The sequence below is a fragment of the Rhinoderma darwinii genome, chromosome 3 (assembly GCF_050947455.1).
Source record: "Rhinoderma darwinii isolate aRhiDar2 chromosome 3, aRhiDar2.hap1, whole genome shotgun sequence".
NCBI classification, from domain to species: Eukaryota; Metazoa; Chordata; class Amphibia; order Anura; family Rhinodermatidae; genus Rhinoderma; species Rhinoderma darwinii.
This window is the reverse complement of record NC_134689.1, coordinates 391,716,664-391,737,749: the sequence shown is the minus strand read 5'-3', so window position 1 is coordinate 391,737,749 and position 21,086 is coordinate 391,716,664. Positions and strand designations below refer to the sequence as shown.

At 45.8% G+C, this 21,086-nt stretch overlaps 3 non-coding genes across 3 annotated transcripts; all 3 read left to right on the top strand.

Annotated features, from left to right (window-relative positions):
* Positions 1 to 3,525: 3,525 nt before the first annotated feature.
* On the top strand, positions 3,526 to 3,598 carry TRNAM-CAU (transfer RNA methionine (anticodon CAU)). Its single transcript has one exon. It is a non-coding gene; the product is annotated as a tRNA-Met (tRNA).
* Positions 3,599 to 7,577: 3,979 nt separating this feature from the next.
* On the top strand, positions 7,578 to 7,650 carry TRNAV-AAC (transfer RNA valine (anticodon AAC)). Its single transcript has one exon. It is a non-coding gene; the product is annotated as a tRNA-Val (tRNA).
* A 2,555-nt stretch (positions 7,651 to 10,205) lies between these two features.
* On the top strand, positions 10,206 to 10,278 carry TRNAM-CAU (transfer RNA methionine (anticodon CAU)). Its single transcript has one exon. It is a non-coding gene; the product is annotated as a tRNA-Met (tRNA).
* Positions 10,279 to 21,086: the final 10,808 nt, after the last annotated feature.

Genomic DNA, 21,086 nt, shown 5'->3' with positions numbered 1-21,086 from the left:
GTAAGCCGGCTGGTCAGGACCTGGGAGTCTTGGACCTAGCACAAACAGTGCATCAGCCTTAATATTTTTAGACCCAGCCCTATAGGTGACCAAAAAGTTGAATCTAGTAAAAAATAACGCCCATCGAGCTTGTCTCGGGTTTAGCCTCCGGGCAGATTCTAAGAAAAACAGATTCTTGTGGTCGGTAAGGACCGTTACCTGGTGCCTAGCCCCCTCCAGGAAGTGGCGCCACTCTTCAAATGCCCATTTAATGGCTAAGAGTTTGCGATTGCCAATATCAAAGTTACTCTCAGTGGGCGAGAACTTCATGGAGAAGTAGGCACAGGGACGGAGATGGGTGAGGGACCTGGTACCCTGGGACAAGACAGCACCCACTCCCACCTCGGAGGCGTCAACCTCCACGATGAATGGCTCCATTTGGTTAGGCTGAATCAGCACAGGGGCCGAGATAAAGCACTTCTTAAGGACCTCAAAAGCCTGGACCACCTCTGGAGGCCAGTGGAGGAGGTCAGCACCTTTGCGAGTAAGATCCGTAAGAGGCTTAGCGATGACCGAGAAGTTAGCAATAAATCTCCTGTAATAATTAGCAAACCCCAGGAAGCACTGTAACGCCTTCAGGGAGGCAGGTTGGACCCATGAAGCCACAGCCTGAACCTTGGCAGGGTCCATGCGGAATTCATGAGGAGTGAGGATTTGACCCAAAAATGGTATCTCCTGCACCTCAAACACACATTTTTCGGTTTTAGCAAACAGTTTGTTTTCCCGAAGGGCCTGGAGCACCTTCCTGACATGCTCAATGAGGGAGGATCAGTCCTTGGAAAACACAAGTATGTCATCAAGGTACACTACAAGAAATACCCCCAGGTAGTCTCTTAAAATCTCATTTATGAAATTCTGGAAGACCGCGGGAGCATTACACAACCCAAAGGGCATGACGAAGTATTCGAAATGACCTTCGGGCGTGTTAAACGCAGTCTTCCACTCATCCCCCTCTTTGATGCGGATAAGGTTATAAGCCCCCTGTAGATCAAACTTAGAGAACCATTGGGCCCCCTGAACCTGATTGAAGAGATCAGGAATCAAAGGAAGGGGATACTGGTTCCTTACAGTGACCTTATTCAAGTTTCAGGTAGTCAATGCACAGCCTAAGACCACCATCCTTCTTCCCTAGAAGAAGAAGCCAGCACCTACCGGAGAAGTAGAGGGGCGAATATACTCTCTCATGGCTTCACGTTCGGGACAAGAGAGATTAAATATCCTACCCTTAGGGAGCTTAGCTTAGCTCCTGGTACCAAATCGATTGCGCAATCGAATTCTCTATGAGGAGGTAACACTTCGGAGGCCTTTTTAGAAAAAACATCAGCGAAGTCCTGAACAAACTCAGGTAGAGTGTTCACCTCCTCAGGGAGAGAGATAAAATTAACAGAAAAACATGACGTCATGCATTCATTACCCCATTTGGTAAGATCCCCAGTATTCCAGTTAAACGTGGGATTATGCATCTGCAACCAGGGAAGGCCTAAAATCAAATCGGACGATAATCCCTGCATCACCAGTACAGAGCACTGCTCCAAATGCTTGGAGCCAACAAGGAGTTCAAAAACAGGGGTATGCTGTGTAAAATAACCATTAGCAAGAGGAGTGGAGTCGAAACCCACTACCGGGACAGGTTTAGGCAAGTCAATCAATGGCATAGCTAGTGACATAGCAAATTCCACAGACATAATATTAGCAGAAGACCCTGAATCCACGAAGGCACTGCCGGTGGCAGACCTACCCTCAAAAGAGACCTGAAATGGAAGCAAGATCTTATTAGGTTTCATATATACGAGAAATACCTGTGCGCCCAAATGACCTCCCCGATGGTCACTTGGGCGCGGATGTTCTTCCGGCTGCTTATTCTTACGCCTAAGACAGTTGTTCACTTGATGCTTGTCATCCCCATAGTAGAAGCAGAGATCATTCTTCCTGCGGAACTCTCTTTGTTGTTGGGGAAAGACGGAGGCCCCGAGTTGCATAGGTTCATCCGAGTTTTCCGTGGAAGAATGAAGCAACGGAACGTCGGGAGCCATCATGGGGGGGTCAGAGGGGAAGGCACAAAAACGTTCCAGTCGTCGTTCCCTGAGACGTCGGTCAAGACGTACCGCTAAAGCCATAACCTGATCTAGGGAGTCAGAAGAGGGATAGCTAACTAACAGGTCTTTCAGGGCGTTCGACAGACCCAATCTAAACTGGCACCTCAAGGCAGGGTCATTCCACCGAGAAGCTACACACCACTTCCTAAAGTCAGAACAGTACTCCTCAACGGGTCTCTTACCCTGACGTAAGGTCACCAGCTGACTCTCGGCAAAGGCAGTCTTCTCAGTCTCGTCATATATGAGCCCGAGAGCGGAAAAAAAAAGATCAACAGAGGAAAGTTCAGGGGCGTCAGGAGCCAAGGAGAAGGCCCATTCTTGGGGCCCGTCTTGGAGCCGGGACATAATTATACCCACTTGCTGGCTCTCAGAACCTGAGGAGTGTGGCTTTAAATGGAAATAAAGCCTACAACTCTCCCGAAAGGAGAAAAAAGTCTTCCGGTCCCCTGAGAACCGGTCAGGCAACTTGAGGTGGGGTTCAAGAGGTGAGGTGGGGGGCACTACCAGGGTAGCATCATTCTGGTTGCCCTTCTGAGCCAGGGCTTGGACCTGTAGGGAGAGGCCCTGCATTTGCTGAGCCAGGGTCTCAAGGGGGTCCATAGTTGTGTCAGGGACCAGGGTAGAAAAGGTATATGGGCCTGTGATTATGTAATGACGGAGTAGGGAGACAGACAGGTGAGCCCTAATCTACCCGCCACTCAGTCCCTGCCTACTTGCAACGGCCCGTCCTAGGCGACGGCGTACAACTGGGCGACGGTCCCTACGCTCAATAAGTGCACGACAAACAAACAGACAAGGGTACACAGAAGCTAAGGGAAATGGGGCAGTTGCCCACGGCAACACAGTGAGCAACAAGAGTAGTGAACGAGCCGAGTCAAACCAGGTATAGGCTGATACCGCAGACGTTGCCTAATTGGTTGCAGGCGTTTGCCATTTTGGCGAGTGTGATTGGGGAGAAGGCGCCGGATAATTGCTCTGGCCTTTTTTGTTATATGGACGCCATTGGGGAAGCTTACGGGGTGTATGGGGGTATGATGTGGCTTCGGTATGATGAGCAGTTCCGGCAACGGAAGGGGGACCGCCCGACTATACGGTGGAACCAGAAGGATATCGGGTTATGGTTGAGGGTTATGGCGCCTGTGCGTTTTGGGAGGGAGTCCTTTCCAGGGGTAGCCGGGGTGTCCGGCCAGTTTAGTCAGCAGGGGGCTGGGGGCCAATCTGGGAATAACGCAGGTGGAAAGTCAGGCCTGTGTTGGCAATTTAATGAGGGGCAGTGTAAGTTTGGAGCGGGGTACAAATTTCAGCCCTCCTGTTCGGGCTGTAGTGGAGCATCCCATGGAGCGGCGAGATGTTTTAAAAAAGAAAAGGGCCACCAGAAGATATGCCAGGTGCCTCGTTAGCGCAGTAGGTAGCGCGTCAGTCTCATAATCTGAAGGTCGTGAGTTCGATCCTCACATGAGGCAAGGTTTTTTTTTATTTGTTCTTCCCCTTTAAAAACGTACACTTACAAATATTTCAAGGAATAAAAATCCTTGCAAAATTTGTACAACCCCTTAAAATTGAGGACACCTAGCTGACTCCCCCACTACCGCCGCTGACCCCACCAGCCTTATCCTCATCTATTTCCAGCAGTGTCTGCAGTCCTGTCACCAAGAGTAGAGTTTACCCACTACCCTTTGTTTCTCCACTAAACTGACTTAAAGGGAATGTGTCACTAGAAATGTTTTTCTTTTTCTTTTTTTTCAGTTAAACAGTTATTGTATAAGTGATTACACTTTGTTTTAATTTATTTTTTTCATTTTTTCACAAGTAAGGAAATATTATAAATTAGATTCTAATTTATAACATTTCCATGTGCTGGTCACTAGAGGGAGCAATTCCCAAAATTGCAGCATTGGCAATGTGGTAAAGCAACCTCATTGCTTTATGCTGCAAATTTGGGGTAGACACACTCGCTCTAGTGTCCTCACACAATCCCCCCTCCCTTATCCTGGCTAGTGCCAGGAGAAGGAGGGGGTTGAACCTTCAAACCTCCTACACTGTGTGCCGCCATTTTCTGAGCGAATGCACAGTGTAGGAGGATTAGATACAGTGGTAATCAGACAGTATAACACAAACATACACGAACGTAAAACACACATCACATACACAAACATAACTTACCTGCTCCTGCCGCCGCTGCCGCTTCCGCTCCTATTCCTTGCGTCTTCGCTGCCTTGGACATATGGCCGGAAGCCACGACCGGAAGTCGTCATCTTCCTGTCCGGCCGCGGCTTCCAGTCCACATGAAAATGGCACCGGATTTCGCTCTGCCAAAGACCTACGGCGTACGCTATAGTGAACATTTATTTTAATATCAAACTAAAAGCAATATTATATAAAAAATTGTTTTTTTCGTGACACCTTCCCTTTAAAGAGCAGTGGCGTAACTACCGCGGTAGCAACCGTAGCGGCTGCTACTGAGCCCGCAGCTTGAGGCGGCCCGTGCCGACAGCCGACACGCCCCCTCCATATGCCCGGTGGCGCCGCTAGCAGCCGTTACGGCTGCTACAGCGGTAGCGCTGCTACTACGGGGCCTGTGCCGCCCACCCTCCAACAAGTATTGGCCGGGCGACACAGAACCTCTCATGCCCGTAGGCGTCGCTAGCACCGGAGGGGACCCCGGTGCTAGCGACTGCCAAATACACGCATTGGCGCTGAATGGCCGGGCATGTTCCGTGTCTGACCATTCAGTGCCTTACAATGATGCTGATTGGCGGGGCAAAATGACTTGCCCCGCCAATCAGCGCCTTTCAACGACGCTAACGGCGCGATGACGTCATCGCGCCGCTTCCATGCTTGAAAGATGCTGATTGACGGGGCAAGTCATTCTGCCCCGCCATTCAGCGTCATTGAATGATGCGTCTTTCAGCTCCAGCAGACCTGCTCAGAAGAGAGAAGGTCTGCATTGCCATCGGACAGCGCGGGAATGGGATCATGTTAGTATGTAAAGTTTTATTTTTTTGTGGGGATGTGGGCCACTGTATATAGGGGGTCTATATGTGGGCCACTATATACAGGGGGGTCTATATGTGGGGATGTGGGACACTATATACAGGGGGGGTCTATATGTGGGCCACTATATAGAGGGGTGGTCTATATGTGGGCCACTATATACAGGGGGGTCTATATGTGGGGATGTGGGCCACTATCTACAGGGGGGTCTATATGTGGGGATGTGGGCCACTATCTACTGGGGGGTCTATATGTGGGGATGTGGGTCACTATCTACAGGGGGGTCTATATGTGGGGCACTATATACAGGGGGAGCTATATGTGGGACACTATATACAGGGGTTGGCTATATGTAGAGCACTATCTATAGGGGTGGGCTATATGTGGGACACTATATACAGGGGTGGGTTAGAAATCCATCATAGAGGTCTGGACCGGAGGGAGAAGAAAATAACTAGAATCTGAGACTTCACCGGTGAGTCACTTAATGTAAATGTTTATTCTGCCTCTAGTCAGTACTGTAGTCACTGTATGATCTGCAGCGAGATGATGGTGGTATGATTTTTTTTGTGAAAAAGCATCTCCCAGCATATCCCTACTATTGTTCGGGCCATGCTGGGAGCTGTAGTTTAGGGGTTGCACGAACTTGAGCTGTATTTATTCTGGTGTTGTATATATGTACTGATCTTGGTTCTGATGCTGTATTTATGTACTGAGCTTTGTTCTGGTGCTGTATATACATGAGATTGGTTTTGGTGCTGTATATATGTACTGAGTTTGGTTCTGGGGATGTATTTATGTACTGAGCTTGGTTCTGGTATTGTATATATGTACTGAGTTTGGTTCTGGTGCTGTACTTATGTACTGACTTTGGTTCTGGTATTGTAGATATGTACTGAGCTTTGTTCTGGTGCTGTATTTATCTACTGATGTTGGTTCTGGTATTGTAGATATGACCTGAGCTTGGTTCTGGAGCTGTATTTATGTACTGAGCTTGATTCTAGTGTTGTATATATGTACTGAGCTTGGTACTCCAACAATCGGTGAACAAATGGTTATCCAATCGGTGAACAAATGGTTATCTAAATACATGCCGAGGTCAATTTCCAAGAAGTCCAGAAGTCAGCGGTAAATGGTGTAGGTAAGTAGCTTGATCAAAACACATGCAGACAGTAAATTCACAAACAAAGAACAGGTGGAGGAAGCCAGATATAAATACTAACCCTACACCTGATAGGCAGAAAGAAGAGATAGGCTCAAGGTAAAACCAGAACCACCCAGAAGCTAGAACCATGACAGTAATCTTAAGGGAACAGGCGTTTTCCTAACACCTGTATCCGTCACGTCAGTGGGACTGACGGGTTCAGTGACAACAGGTCCTGCGTGGCTCTGACACCCAGGATCTTGCTGTTAAGTTCATTACTTAGATGGTTGATAACAGGTGGATCCTGCGTGTCAGAGACCCGCTGACACTGAAACCATCGGTACCGCTAAAAAAAACAGCTCCGAAAGCAACCATCTTAAAGGGAATGTGTTGCCAGAAAAACATGTTTTTTTTTTAAAAATTAAACATTTAGTGTGTGGGTGATTAAACATTGTTCAAATTTTTTTTATTTTTTTCAAGAGACAGGAAATATTATAAATTTTTTCTAATTTATAATACTACCCATTTTTGGTCACTAGATGGAGCTAGTTCCCAAAATTGCAGCATTGCAACATTGGGTTAAAAGCCCTCGCTCTAGTGAGCTCTCAGCATCCCCCCCTCCTTTATCCTGGCAAGTGCCGGGATAAACGAGGGGTTTGAAAGGTTTAACCTCCTACACTGTGTGTCGCCATTTTTTTAGGTAACCCACAGTGTAGTAGGTTTACATACAGTAGTAAACACACACAAACACTAACATACATTGAAATCTCTTACCTGCTCCTGCCGCCGCGGCTCCCTCCGGCCCGTCCGCTCCCTTTGCTGCCGCTGTTCCATGTGCACAAGTCCGGAAGCCGCGACCGGAAGTAGTAATATTACTGTCCGGCCGCGACTTCCGGTCCACAGGAAAATGGCGCCGGACGGCGCCAATTTCGAATAGGACTGTGTGGGAGCGGCGCATGCGCAGTTCCCACACAGACGCCGTACACGGCAGTCAATGGGACGGGAGCCGTTCACAGTCCCTATGGGACTGTGGCTGCCGTATTCCATGTCTGTGTGTGTCGTTAATCGACACACACAGAAATGGAACAAAAAATGGCAGCCCCCATAGGGAAGAAAAAGTGTAAAAATAAGAAACAGTAAAACACAAACACACAAATGAATATAAACGTTTTTATTAAAGCACTAACATCTTTAACATATAAAAAAATTATTTGTGATGACACTGTTCCTTTAACTTGCACTGCAGAGGGGAATCCAGATGAGGGTGAAACTATAAGATGGCAAACTGAGCAACACACAGCACAGTTTCTGTAGTGTAGTGGTTATCACGTTCGCCTAACACGCGAAAGGTCCCCGGTTCGAAACCGGGCAGAAACAGTTTTTTTTTAATCTTTTTAGACCACACAACACATACATTTTTTTCTTTAACTCCTTAACGCCGAAGGACGGATATATCCGTCCTCAGCAGCTGCTAGTTCGCGCAGGAGGACGGATATATCCGTCCTGTGATGGCGCGGGTACTGACACTGTACCCACGCGATCAGCGGCAGGAGCACGGCTGTTATACACAGCCTGGCTCCTGCTGCAACTGCCGGAATCGAAGCGCGCTCCGATTTTGGCAGTTTAACCCATTAAATGCCGCTGTCAATAGTGACAGCGGCATTTAATGTGTTTGACAGAGGGAGGGAGCTCCCTCTGTCACCCGATCGGCGCCCCCGCAAAGAAATCGCAGGTCGCCGTCGGGTTTCCATGACAGCCGGGGGTCTAACCCCCAGGTCTGTCTTCTGCATCTGCCTGTTAGGCGATGCCAGAGGCATGACCTAATAGGTTGCCTGTCAGTTTTACACTGATAGGCAATAATGCTTCGGTATACTAAGTATACCAAAGCATTATATATGCGATCAACAGATCGCATAGTGAAGTGTCCTGGTGGGACTTAAAAAAAAATGTCAATCAGTTAAATAAAGTTTGTGAAAAAAAATAAAATAAATTACAGTCAAAGTCAAATAAAATTACTTTTTTGGCCCAAAAAGTGGTTTTATTTAGTAAAACTGTCAAAACAAATTACACATACACATATATGGTATCCCAGCGATCGTAACAACTTGACCAATAAAATGAACACATTAATTAAACCGCCGGATAAATGGCGTCCAAAGAAAACGCAAAAAACAACGGCAAAATTCTCTCTTTTCTCGCATTCCCCCCATAAAAAAATTAAATAAAAGTTAATCTATAAGTCCTATGTACCCCAAAATAGTACTAATGAAAACTACACATTGTCCCGCAAAAATCAAGCCCACATACGGCCACATCGACGGAAAAATAAAAAAAATTACGGCTCTTGGAATGCGGCGATGCAAAAACTAGTAATTTTTTTCTAAAAGGGTTTTTATTGTGCAAACGTAGGAAAACATATAAAACCTTTACATATTTGGTATCCCCGTAATCGTGCCGACCCATAGAATAAAGTTAACATGTTATTTACGCTGCATAGTAAACGGCGTAAATTTATAACGTGAAAATTAATGCTGGAATAGCTGCTTATTTTCAATTCTCTCCTAAAATAAAGTTAATAAAAGTTAATCAATATATTATAAGCATCTAAAAATGGTACAATTACAAAATACAACTCGTCCCGCAAAAAACAAGCCCTTATACGGCTATGTCGACGGAATAAAAAAAAAGTTACGACTCTTGGAATGCGACCGTGAAAAAACAAAAAATAATCCTTGGTCATTAACGCGCAAAATGGCCCGGTCATTAAGGGGTTAATTATTGAAGGAGAAACAGAATCTGTTGTCTGACTTAACACTGATGGCACACCTAAGACCCTGAGATTGCCAGGCGTCAGACCACAGGGATCTCCACCAATCAAAAGACTTTTCTTTCACACAGCCAACTTTAAATTGAATGTTTCTCAATATTCCTTAATGTAAATATAAATCACAACTTCATGTGCGTGTCCTGAGGGATGATATATATGAAGCAATGCAGAAATGTTAGCAGGTGGAGATATAATGACATCATACAAAGCACTACAGGACAATCTTACAAGACAGCTACCTGTCAGCAGAGTGGCGCAGTGGAAGCGTGCTGGGCCCATAACCCAGAGGTCGATGGATCGAAAACATCCTCTGCTAGTTTTTTTTTTTTAAGTTATAATTATTATATAACCTCTATATATTTCTTTTTACGATAATTTAGTTATTTATATGCGTTTAGTATATGAGTTAGGAATAACCATTGCATTAATGTATCATTCAATTACACATGAACTACAAATACTCCTTCACTAGTCACCGTCATTGCCTACAATAGACCAGCGTAGTACTCATTCATAGCGCATTGTGAGAAAGGTGAATGCCATCATCGGGGAATAATGACATCATTTAGCAAATCTTTGTAATTCACATTCGTCTCGTCAGATTTTGCTTTATAACCGGCGACTACTATGGAGACATTTACTTCTATGAGTTAGATACGTACCAATGGCTGCAGCGACATCGTGTGTTGGTTGTAGGTATTTTCCCGCCTTGCTATTTTAGGGACGTTAGGACTCAAGAGTCCTGTCAAACTTTCGACTAGCAGTTGTGACGCAAATAAAATGGCGGTACAACTGAAAAATAAAATGGCGGTAACACTGAAAAATAAAATGGCGGCTCGACAGAAGATATTGAGGGAAAGTTACTAAAGATGGCGGTACACATGGTCAAACCGTCCAAGTCCCTATTGTTGGGTACACCACTTTTCTTTATTTAAGGTCATATTATAAGGAAAACCTTATAAGTTTAGATATTTCATAATTTTATATCATCATTTAGAAGGGACGCAGCGTTAAATCAGTGTTGGGGTCCCATCACTCTCATGGTTGGTAGGGAGGTCAGAACCCCACCAATCATGTATGGATGGCCAATCAAGATAACTCATGTGCCTCGTTAGCGCAGTAGGTAGCGCGTCAGTCTCATAATCTGAAGGTCGTGAGTTCGATCCTCACATGGGGCAAGGTTTTTTTTTTTTTATACGTTCGTTCCCTTTTAATACTTATAAATATTTCAGAGAATAAAAATCCTTGCAAAATTTGTACAACCCTTTAAAATTGACTACACCTAGCTAACTCCCCCACTACCGCCACTGACCCCACCAGCCTTATCCTCTATTTCCAGCAGTGAATGCAGTCCTGTCACCAAGCGTAGAGTTTACCTACTGCCCTTTGTTTCTCCACTAAACTGACTTAAAGAGTCTCTGTCACCAGATTTTGCAACCCCTATCTGCTATTGCAGCAGATAGGCGCTGCAATGTAGATTACAGTAACGTTTTTATTTTTAAAAAACGAGCATTTTTGGCCAAGTTATGACCATTTTTGTAGTTATGCAAATGAGGCTTGCAAAAGTCCAAGTGGGCGTGTTTAAAAGTAAAAGTCCAAGTGGGCGTGTATTATGTGCGTACATCGGGGCGTTTTTAATACTTTTACTAGCTGGGCGTTCTGATGAGAAGTAACATCCACTTCTCTTCAGAACGCCCAGCTTCTGGCAGTCCAGATCTATGACGTCACTCACAGGTCCTGCATCGTGTCGGACACATCGGCACCAGAGGCTACAGTTGATTCTGCAGCAGCCTCGGCGTTAGCAGGTAAGTCGATGTAGCTACTTACCTGTAAACGCTGATGCTGCTGCAGAATCAACTGAAGCCTCTGGTGCCGATGTGTCCTCGCTCGTCTGACACGATGCAGGACCTGTGAGTGACGTCACAGCGTGACCTGCCAGAAGCTGGGCGTTCTGAAGAGAAGTGGATGATACTTCTCGTCAGAACGCCCAGCTAGTAAAAGTAGTAAAAACGCCCCGATGTACACACATAATACACGCCCACTTGGACTTTTACTTTAAACACGCCCACTTGGACTTTTGCAAGCCTCATTTGCATAACTACAAAAATGGTCATAACTTGGCCAAAAATGCTTGTTTTTTAAAAATAAAAACGTTACTGTAATCTACATTGCAGCGCCGATCTGCTGCAATAGCAGATAGGGGTTGCAAAATCTGGTGACAGAGCCTCTTTAAAGAGGCTCTGTCACCACATTATAAGTGTCGTATCTCCTATATAAGGAGATCGGCGCTATAATGTAGGTGACTGCAGTGCTTTTTATTTTAAAAAACTATCTATTTTTACCACTTTATTAGCGTTTTTAGATTTATGCTAATGAGTTGCTTAATGCCCAAGTGGGCGTGTTTTCACTTTAGACCAAGTGGGCGTTGTAAGGGGGAGTGTATGACGCTGACCAATCAGCGTCATGCACTCCTCTCCATTCATTTACACAGCGCATAGGGATCCTTTTAGATCAGTATGTGCTGTCTTAGGCATCATTTACACGAGCGTAATATACGTGCGTGCGACGCGTGTGCTTTTCACACGTGTCGTACGCACCTATATGGGCTATGGGGCAGTGCAGACAGTGCGTGAATTTTGCGCAGCGCGAGTGCGCTGCGTAAAACTCACGACATGTCCTTTCTTTGTGCGCTGTTTGCGCATCACGCACCAATTGAAGACAATGGGTGCGTGAAAACCGCACAGGTCCACATTCCAAAGGCAATAACGTCTTAATTTTTCCGTCGATATAGTACTATGAGGGCTTGATTTTTGCGGGACAAGTTGTAGTTTTTCGTAGCACCATTTATTTTGCCGTATAATGTACTAGGAAACGGGAAAAAAATTATTTGTGGGGTAGAAAATGTAAAAAACAGCGATTCCTCCATGTTTTTTTGCGCGCCATTTTTACGGAATTCACTGTGCAATTAAAACAACATATTCATTTTATTCTATGGGTCAATACGATTACGCCGATACCAAATATGTGTAGGTTTTTATATATAAGTGTAAAAAAGAAAATTTATTTTGTTTCGCCAAATTCCGAGAGCCGTAACGTCTTTATTTTTCCGTCGATTAAGTGGTATAAGGCTTAGTTTTTGCGGGATAAGCTGTAGTTTTTAATAATACAATTTGGTGTAAATGTGACGGTTTGATCACTTTTTATTTAATTTTTTGTGGGAGATTAGGTGAACAAAAAATAGAGATTCTGGCGTTTACAATTTTTTTTTTTTTTTTACGGCGTTCACCGTGCGGGTTACATAATGATATATTGTGATAGTTCAGACTTTTACGGACGCGGCTATACCAATTATGTTTATTTATTTAATTTTTTACTATGCTCTAGGGGGAAAATGGGAAAAGGTTTTTTTTTTTTAACTTTTAATATTTTTATTTTTTTTACACAAAAAAAACAACTTTATTTAACGGATTTTTACATTTTTTATTAGTCTCCCCCCTAGGGGACTTCAACCAGCGATCGTCAGATCGCTTGCACGATATACTGCAATACTAATGTATTGCAGTATATCGTGATTCTGACAGTCTCCTATGAAGCCCTGCTGGAGGCAGAGCTTCATAGGAGTACCAAGATGGCGGACCTGGGGGACTTCGTCAGACCCCCAGGCAGCCGTGTGAACCAACGGCTCCCCCCGATCTTGCCGCGGGGGGGCCGTTGAGACGTTACAGGAGGTCGCCCCCCTGTTTTTAGTCATTTAAATGCTGCGATCTCTATTGAACGCGGCATTTAACGGCTTAAACAAGCGGGATCGCGCTAAAGCGCGATCCCGCTCGTAACCCGGAAGTGTCGGCTGTAACACACAGCCGACACACTAGCTCTATGGAGCGGACTCAGCCCGTGAGCCCGCTCCATATTCCCCCACCCGGCGTGCGCCGTATATATATGGCGGATGTCGGGAAGGGGTTAATAATACTGAAGTGTTTAGACAGTGAATAGACATTCCACGGGGAGTCTATTCACAATCTCTGCACTTCGTTACTGTTTATATGGTAGTTACAGCAGAGGAAGCGTGATCTCGTTGTAACTTGTCATTTACCGCGTAAACTCGCGAGATTACGCGCCCTCTGCTGTAACTACCACAGACAGAGTAACGAAGTGCAGAGATTGTGAATAGACAACAGCTCCGTAATTTCATCCGTAAAATGAAGTTATCGTGTGCACATACCCTAAGACAGCAAATAAGGATCTAACAGGATCCCTATGCACTGCCTAAATGAATGGAGAGGAGTGCATGATGCTGATTGGTCAGCGTCATACACTCCCCTGTACAACGCCCACTTGGTCTAAAGTGAAAATACGCCCACTTGGGCATTAAGCAACTCATTAGCATAAATCTAAAACCGCTAATAAAGTGGTAAAAATAGATCGTTTTTTTAAATAAAAAGCATTACTGTCACCTACATTATAGCGCCGATCTCCTTATCTAGGAGATAGGGCACTTATAATGTGGTGACAGAGCCTCTTTAAAGAGCAGTGGCGTAACTACCGCATTAGCAGCCTTGGCGGCCGCTACAGGGCCCGTGGCTTGAGGCGGCCTGTTCCGACAGCCGACATGCCCCCCCATATGCCCGATGGTGACTGCTAGCAGCCGTTATGGCTGCTACATCGGTAGCGCCGCTACTACGGGGCCCGCGCCGAATACCCTCCAACAAGTATGGGCCGTGCGACACAGGCCCTCTCGTGCCGGTAGGCGTCGCTAGCACCGGAAGGGGCCCCGGTACTAGCGACAGCCAAATACACGCATTAGCGCTGAATGGCCGGGCATGTTCCGTGTCTGACCATTCAACGTCTTACAATGACGCTGATTGGCGGGGCAGAATGACTTGCCCCGCCAATCAGCGCCTTTCAACGACGCTAGCGGCGTGATGACGTCATCGCGCCGCTTCCATGCTTGAAAGACGCTGATTGACGGGGCAAGTCATTCTGCCCCGCCAATCAGCGTCATTGAATGATGCGTCTTTCAGCTCCAGCAGACCTGCTCAGAAGAGAGAAGGTCTGCATTGCCATCGGACAGCGCGGGAATGGGATCATGTTAGTATGTAAAGTTTTATTTTTTTGTGGGGATGTGGGCCACTGTATATAGGGGGTCTATATGTGGGCCACTATATACAGGGGGGTCTATATGTGGGGATGTGGGACACTATATACAGGGGGGGTCTATATGTGGGCCACTATATAGAGGGGTGGTCTATATGTGGGCCACTATATAGAGGGGTGGTCTATATGTGGGCCACTATATACAGGGGGGTCTATATGTGGGGATGTGGGCCACTATCTTCCGTGCTTGAAAGATGCTGATTGACGGGGCAAGTCATTCTGCCCCGCCAATCAGCGTCATTGAATGACGCGTCGTTCAGCACCAGCAGACCTGCTCAGAAGAGAGCAGGTCTGCATTGCCATTGGACTGCGCGGGAACGGGATAATGTGAGTATGTAAAGTTTTTTTTTTTTGTAATAAAACTGTGAGTGGCATTATGTATAGTGGGGACTCTATCTACAGGGGGGGGTCGTCTATATGTGGGGTTGTGGGCCACTGTATATAGGGGTCTATATGTGGGCCACTATATACAGGGGGGTCTATATGTGGGGAAGTGGGCCACGATCTACAGGGGGGTCTATATGTGGGGAAGTGGGCCACGATCTACAGGGGGGCCCATATGTGGGGATGTGGGTCACTATCTACAGGGGGTCTATATGTGGGGCACTATATACAGGGGGAGCTATATGTGGGACACTATATACAGGGGTGGGCTATGGTCGTGAGTTCGATCCTCACATGGGGCAAAGTTTTTTTTTAAATTTGTTCTTTCCCTTTTAATACTTACCAATATTTCAGAGAATAAAAATCCTTGCAAAATTTTTACAACCCCTTAAAATTGACTACACCTAGCTAACTCCCCCACTACCGCCGCTGACCCCACAAGCCTTATCCTCCTCTATTTCCATCAGTGCCTGCAGTCCTGTCACCAAGAGTAGAGTTTACCCACTGCCCTTTGTTTCTCCACTAAACTGACTTAAAGAGCAGTGCCGTAACTACCGTGGTAGCAGCCGTAGCGGCTGCTACGGGGCCCGTGACTTGAGGCGGCCTGTGCTGACACGCCCCCCCCCCCCCCCCCCATATGCCCGGTGGCGCCCCTAGCAGCCGTTATGGCTGCTACAGCTGTAGCACCGCTACTACGGGGTCCGCGCCGCCGACCCTCCAACAAGTATGGGCCGGGCAACACAGGCCCTCTCATGCCCGTAGGCGTCGCTAGCACCGGAAGGGGCCCCGGTGCTAGCGACAGCCAAATACACGCATTAGCGCTGAATAGCCGGGCATGTTCCCTGTCTGACCATTCAACACTTTACAATGACGCTGATTGGCGGGGCAAAATGACTTTACAAGCTAACATGATCCCGTTCTCGCGCAGTCCGATGGCAATGCAGATCTGCTCTCTTCTGAGCAGGTCTGCTGGAGCTGAACGACGCGTCGTTCAATGACGCTGATTGGCGGGGCAAAATGACTTGCCCCGCCAATCAGCGCCTTCCAACTACGCTAGCGGCGCAATGACGTCATCGCGCCGCTTCCGTGCTTGAAAGGTGCTGATTGACAGGGCAAGTCATTCTGCCCCGCCAATCAGCGTCATTGAACGACGCGTCGTTCAGCTCCAGCAGACCTGCTCAGAAGAGAGCAGATCTGCATTGCCATCGGACTACGCGGGAACGGGATCATGTTAGCTTGTAAAGTTTGTTTTTTTTGTAATAAAACTGTGAGTGGCATTATGTATAGTGGGGGCTCTACCTACAGGAGGGCGGTCATCTATATGTGGGGTTGTGGGCCACTGTATATAGGGGTTTATATGAGGGCCACTATATACAGGGGGGTCTATATGTGGGCATGTGGGACACTGTATAGAGGGGGGTCTATATGTGGGCCACTATATACAGGGGGGTCTATATGTGGGGATGTAGGCCACTATCTACAGGGGGGTCTATATGTGGGGAAGTGGGCCACTATCTACAGGGGGGGGTCTATATGTGGGGATGTGGGTCACTATCTACAGGGGGTCTATATGTGGGGCACTATATACAGGGGAAGCTATATGTGGGACACTATATACAGGGGTGGGCTATATATAAAGCACTATCTATAGGGGTGGGCTATATGTGGGATGCTATATACAGGGGTGGGTTACCTGTGGGGCACTAGCTACAAAGGGGCTATATGTAGGGCACTGTCTACAGGGGTGGGCTATATGTGGGACACTATATACAGGGGAGCTATATGTGAGACACTATTTACAGAGGTGGGCTATACGTGCGTGGAGCACTATCTATAGGGGAAGCCATATGTAGGGCAGCACGGTGGCTCAGTGGTTATCACTATTGCCTTGCAGCTCTGGAGTCCATATGTGGGCACTATCTACAGGGGCTTGTATGTAGGGCACTCTCTACAGTGGGCTATGGGGGCACGGTGTGTGTGTGTGTGTGTGTGTGTGTGTGTGTGTGTGTGTGTGTGTGTGTGTGTGTGTGTGACAGTGTATGTTACTATTATAATCAGGCACACAGTGGGCTATTAAAGTTAGAGGTGCAGTGTATGGCGCTTTATTATATTTAGAGGTGTTGAGAATTTTAACTTCGTTTATAGGTGCAGAAATGTTTTAAAAGTGAGAAGCCGAAGACATCTGAGCGGAAAACTGCAGAAATGGTCTGTGGCCAGGAGAAATCCATCATAGAGGTCTGGACCGGAGGGAGAAGAAAAGAACTAGAATCTGAGACGTTACCGGTGGGTCACTTAATGTAAATGCTTATTCTGCCTCTAGTCAGTACTGTAGTCACTGTATGATCTCCAGCGAGATGATGGTGGTATGATTTTTTTGTGAAACAGCATCTCCCAGCATATTCTTACTATTGTTCGGGCCATGCTGGGAGCTGTATTTTAGGGGTTGCACGAGCTTGAGCTGTATATCTTCTGGTGTTGTATATATGTACTGATCCTGGTTCTAATGCTGTATTTATATACTGAGCTTTGTTCTGGTGCTGTATATACATATGAGATTGGTTTTGGTGCTGTATATATGTACTGAGCTTGGTTCTGGGAATGTATTTATGTACTGACGTTGGTTCTGGTATTGTATATATGTACTGAGCTTGGTTCTGACGCTGTATATATGTACTGAGCTTGGTTCTGGAGCTGTATTTATGTACTGAGCTTGATTCTCGTGCTGTATATATGTTCTGAGCTTTGTTCTGGTGCTGTATAAATGTACTGAGCTTGGTTGTGGTACTGTATATATGTCAGAGCTTGGTTTTGGATATGTAATTATATAGGATATATTTATAATAACAAAATTGCAGGGCAGATGGAATTGTTCTCAATTCATTGAACCAGCACCATGCGGTAATACATGACCTGACAATATCTCCCTTGTATGTTTTTTTCAGATGCAGCAAAATCTTTAAAATCCACTTTTAAAACGACACACAATATATGCTAATTACTCATTAGAGGGTCAAGGGGAGGTGGCGCTATCCTGAAGAGTCACATAGTGCAGTCACCAAACCGAACTTTACAGGGGCGTAGCTAAAGGCTCATGGGCCCCGATGCAAAAGTTCTTATTGGGCGCCCCCCCCCCCCCGCAAACTTCTCATGGCCGATGGTCCGCAGCTTTCAGCTGCATCGCTGGGTCTCCTAAGTGAACCAACAATGCAGCACTAACAGCCAGGGGCGTCACTAAGGCTGGGTTCACACACCCTATGTACGGACGTAATTCGGGCGTTTTAGCCCCGAATTACGTCCGAAAATGCGGCTCAAAAGCGTCGGCAAAAATCTGCCCATTCATTTGAATGGGCTTTACGATGTTCTGTGCCGACGGTCATTTTTTTTACGCGCCGCTGTCAAAAGGCGGCGTATAAAAAAGACGCCCGCGTCAAAGAAGTGCCTGTCACTTCTTCAGACGTAAATGGAGCCGTTTTCCGTAATGGACGCAGCGAAAGACGCCTGCACATGCCTTTAGGGTATGTTCACACGGCAGCGTCCTCGTGTGAACAGACAAACGTCATACCCTAAGGGTATGTGCACATGGTAGCAGGCATTTACGTCTGAAAAGACAGACTGTTTTCAGGAGAAAACAACGGCCTCGTTTCAGTCGTAATTGCTCCTCCTCGCATTTTGCGAGGCTTCTCTGACAGCCGTAAATCTTGAGCTGCTCTTCATTGAGTTCAATGAAGAACGGCTCAAATTACGTCTGAAAGAAGTGTCCTGCACATAATGTATATAAGTGTCCTGCATATAATGTATATAAGTGTCCTGCATATAATGTATATAAGTGTCCTGCACATAATGTATATAAGTGTCCTGCATATAATGTATATAAGTGTCCTGCACATAATGTATATAAGTGTCCTGCACATAATGTATATAAGTGTCCTGCGTATAATGTATAGAAGTGTCCTGCATATAATGTATATAAGTGTCCTGCATATAATGTATATAAGTGTCCTGCACTTCTTTTGACGAGGCTGTATTTTTACGCGTCGTCGTTTGACAGCTGTCAAACGACGACGCGTAAATGACAGGTCGTCTGCACAGTACGTCGGCAAACCCATTCAAATGAATGGGCAGATGTTTGCCGACGTATTGTAGCCCTATTTTCAGACGTAAAACCAGGCATAATACGCCTCGTTTACGTCTGAAAATAGGTCGTGTGAACCCAGCCTAAGAGTTCAGCCTCCTCCAGACCAGTTGCACGCTCCAAATCAACTTGGCGCCTGCAATAAAGACAGCTCTTACATGGTCACCTGTATAAAAGACTCCTGTCCACAGACTCAATTAATCAGTCTGACTCTAACCTTTACAACATGGGCAAGACCAAAGAGCGTTCTAAGGATGTCAGGGACAAGATCATAGACCTGCACAAGGCTGGAATGGGCTACAAAACCATAAGTAAGACCGCTGCGACCCTTATAGCTATGCCAGTGGAACTCTACATGTTTGAGTGACATCTCCCTGGCTGATACAACATTCTTTGATGCGCCATTTCCTTGTGGCACTATACACAAGGGGGGGCTGTGTGGCACTATACACAAGGGGGGGCTGTGTGGCACTATACACAAGGGGGAGCTGTGTGGCACTATACACAAGGGGAAGCTGTGTGGCACTATACACAAGGGGGAACTGTATGGCACTATACAAGGTGGAGGCGGGGGCGCTATCTACAAATGGGGTGTGACACTGTCTATAGGTGGGGCTATATAGCACTGTCTACAGGGGGGCCTGTATGGCACATTCTACAGGGGGCACTATTTATAAGGGGGCTGCTTGTGGCACCAGGGGGGGGGGGGGGATGGCTCCGGTCAAGAGTTTGCTATGGGGCCCAGTCTTACCTAGTTACGCCCCTGGATGCGCAGCTGAACACATGGCAGATTTTTCACATGGATTCAATGTCATAATCCACCTGAAATCCGTGTTACGTAAAAAATAGAGGTGATATGCCACCTCTTGATGCAGATTCCACGGCGGGTAGCCGCAGTCAGATTAACGGCACATCAGATTGGAAATCCGCCTAAATAATCCCTGAGTAATGCGTGTATTTCTGACGCAGGTCTCCCATCAAATCCGTGGTGAATTCCAGTTTCTGTACAAGGACTTACATGTATGGACATCTCTTAGTTTTATTTTATTCGAAACAAAGTAACAAGTTACAATCAAGACATAATAAGACATCTCATTTTATTTTACCCCCTATTTAGAACCTTAGCCGGTGACATGGAGTTGCCAGATATAAACAAAGACTCAAACGAAGGGCATAACCTGGATGGATTCATTTTTTTTCATTCTTGGATGATTGTCTGGTCTTCGGTTACCCTAGGGAGTTCACATTCTGTAAGATATTTATCGTTCAAATCGATATCACAGTTTTCCTGCTTATATAGACTCCAGTAGAACTCAAAGAATATTTTATTAATCTGTTTCGTTTCACTCTGTATTTTTCCCTGGTCATCTTTTATAGCGTATGTTTCTATTTTCATTGGATTTTTTTGACAGATTTGCAAGCATCTTGCCAGATTTATTCCCATATCTAAAAAATCTCACCTTTTTGATTGCTATAGTGTCTGGATATTTTGTAGCCATATATTGTTGATCTCCTGGGTTATCATTTCATCTCTATTCTCGCTAGATTGCTGTTTTTTTATATTTATTATAGGCTGTTCTATTATTTTAAACTTGCTCGCCAGTATCTCTTTTTCGTCTTCCTCTGGACCGTGTATGGCCATCTTTAAGCAGTTGTCCTGGATTAGACCAAAAAAAAAGGGTCTTTTGTGTTTTTCCCATAAAAAGTGCTAGTCTTGTCCTTAGTTGTGTCTGGTATTGCAGCTCAGCCTTATGCACTTGAATGGGTCTGAGCTGCAATACCAGACACAGCCTATAGTCAATAGTGGCGCTGTTTCTTGGAAAAAAATAATATAAAACGCAGACCCTTTTTTTTTCCTTAAGTCATCTTCTCAAAAGTCTCCGGAGCATTGCTTGGGTCTTTTATACACACGTTGTGGCTACAGCTGTCTTCCCTCCCCCAGCTTGGAGACACCCAGTCTCACCTGCATGATCAAAATACCTTTTGATGATCTATTTGTGCTTCCTCCCATACAATATGCAAAGGAACAATGATGTGCCACCTCTTGACTAACAACATGCTTAGCATTTTATGGGACCTCCAGAAATCTTTCTTTGTTTACACATGGAAACAAGACTCTGAGACCTGCTGTAAGACACATCTGTGATGATCCATGGACTTTTTGTGAGATTTTGCATAAATTCCATTCAATAATGTGACTGTAGCAATGATATGAAATACTTTATAGAAATATACAGTAAAATATTATAAGACCTAAACACAGTATGAAACTGCTATCTCAGCCAAAAGTCATGGCACAACAACTGTGCTACAGAA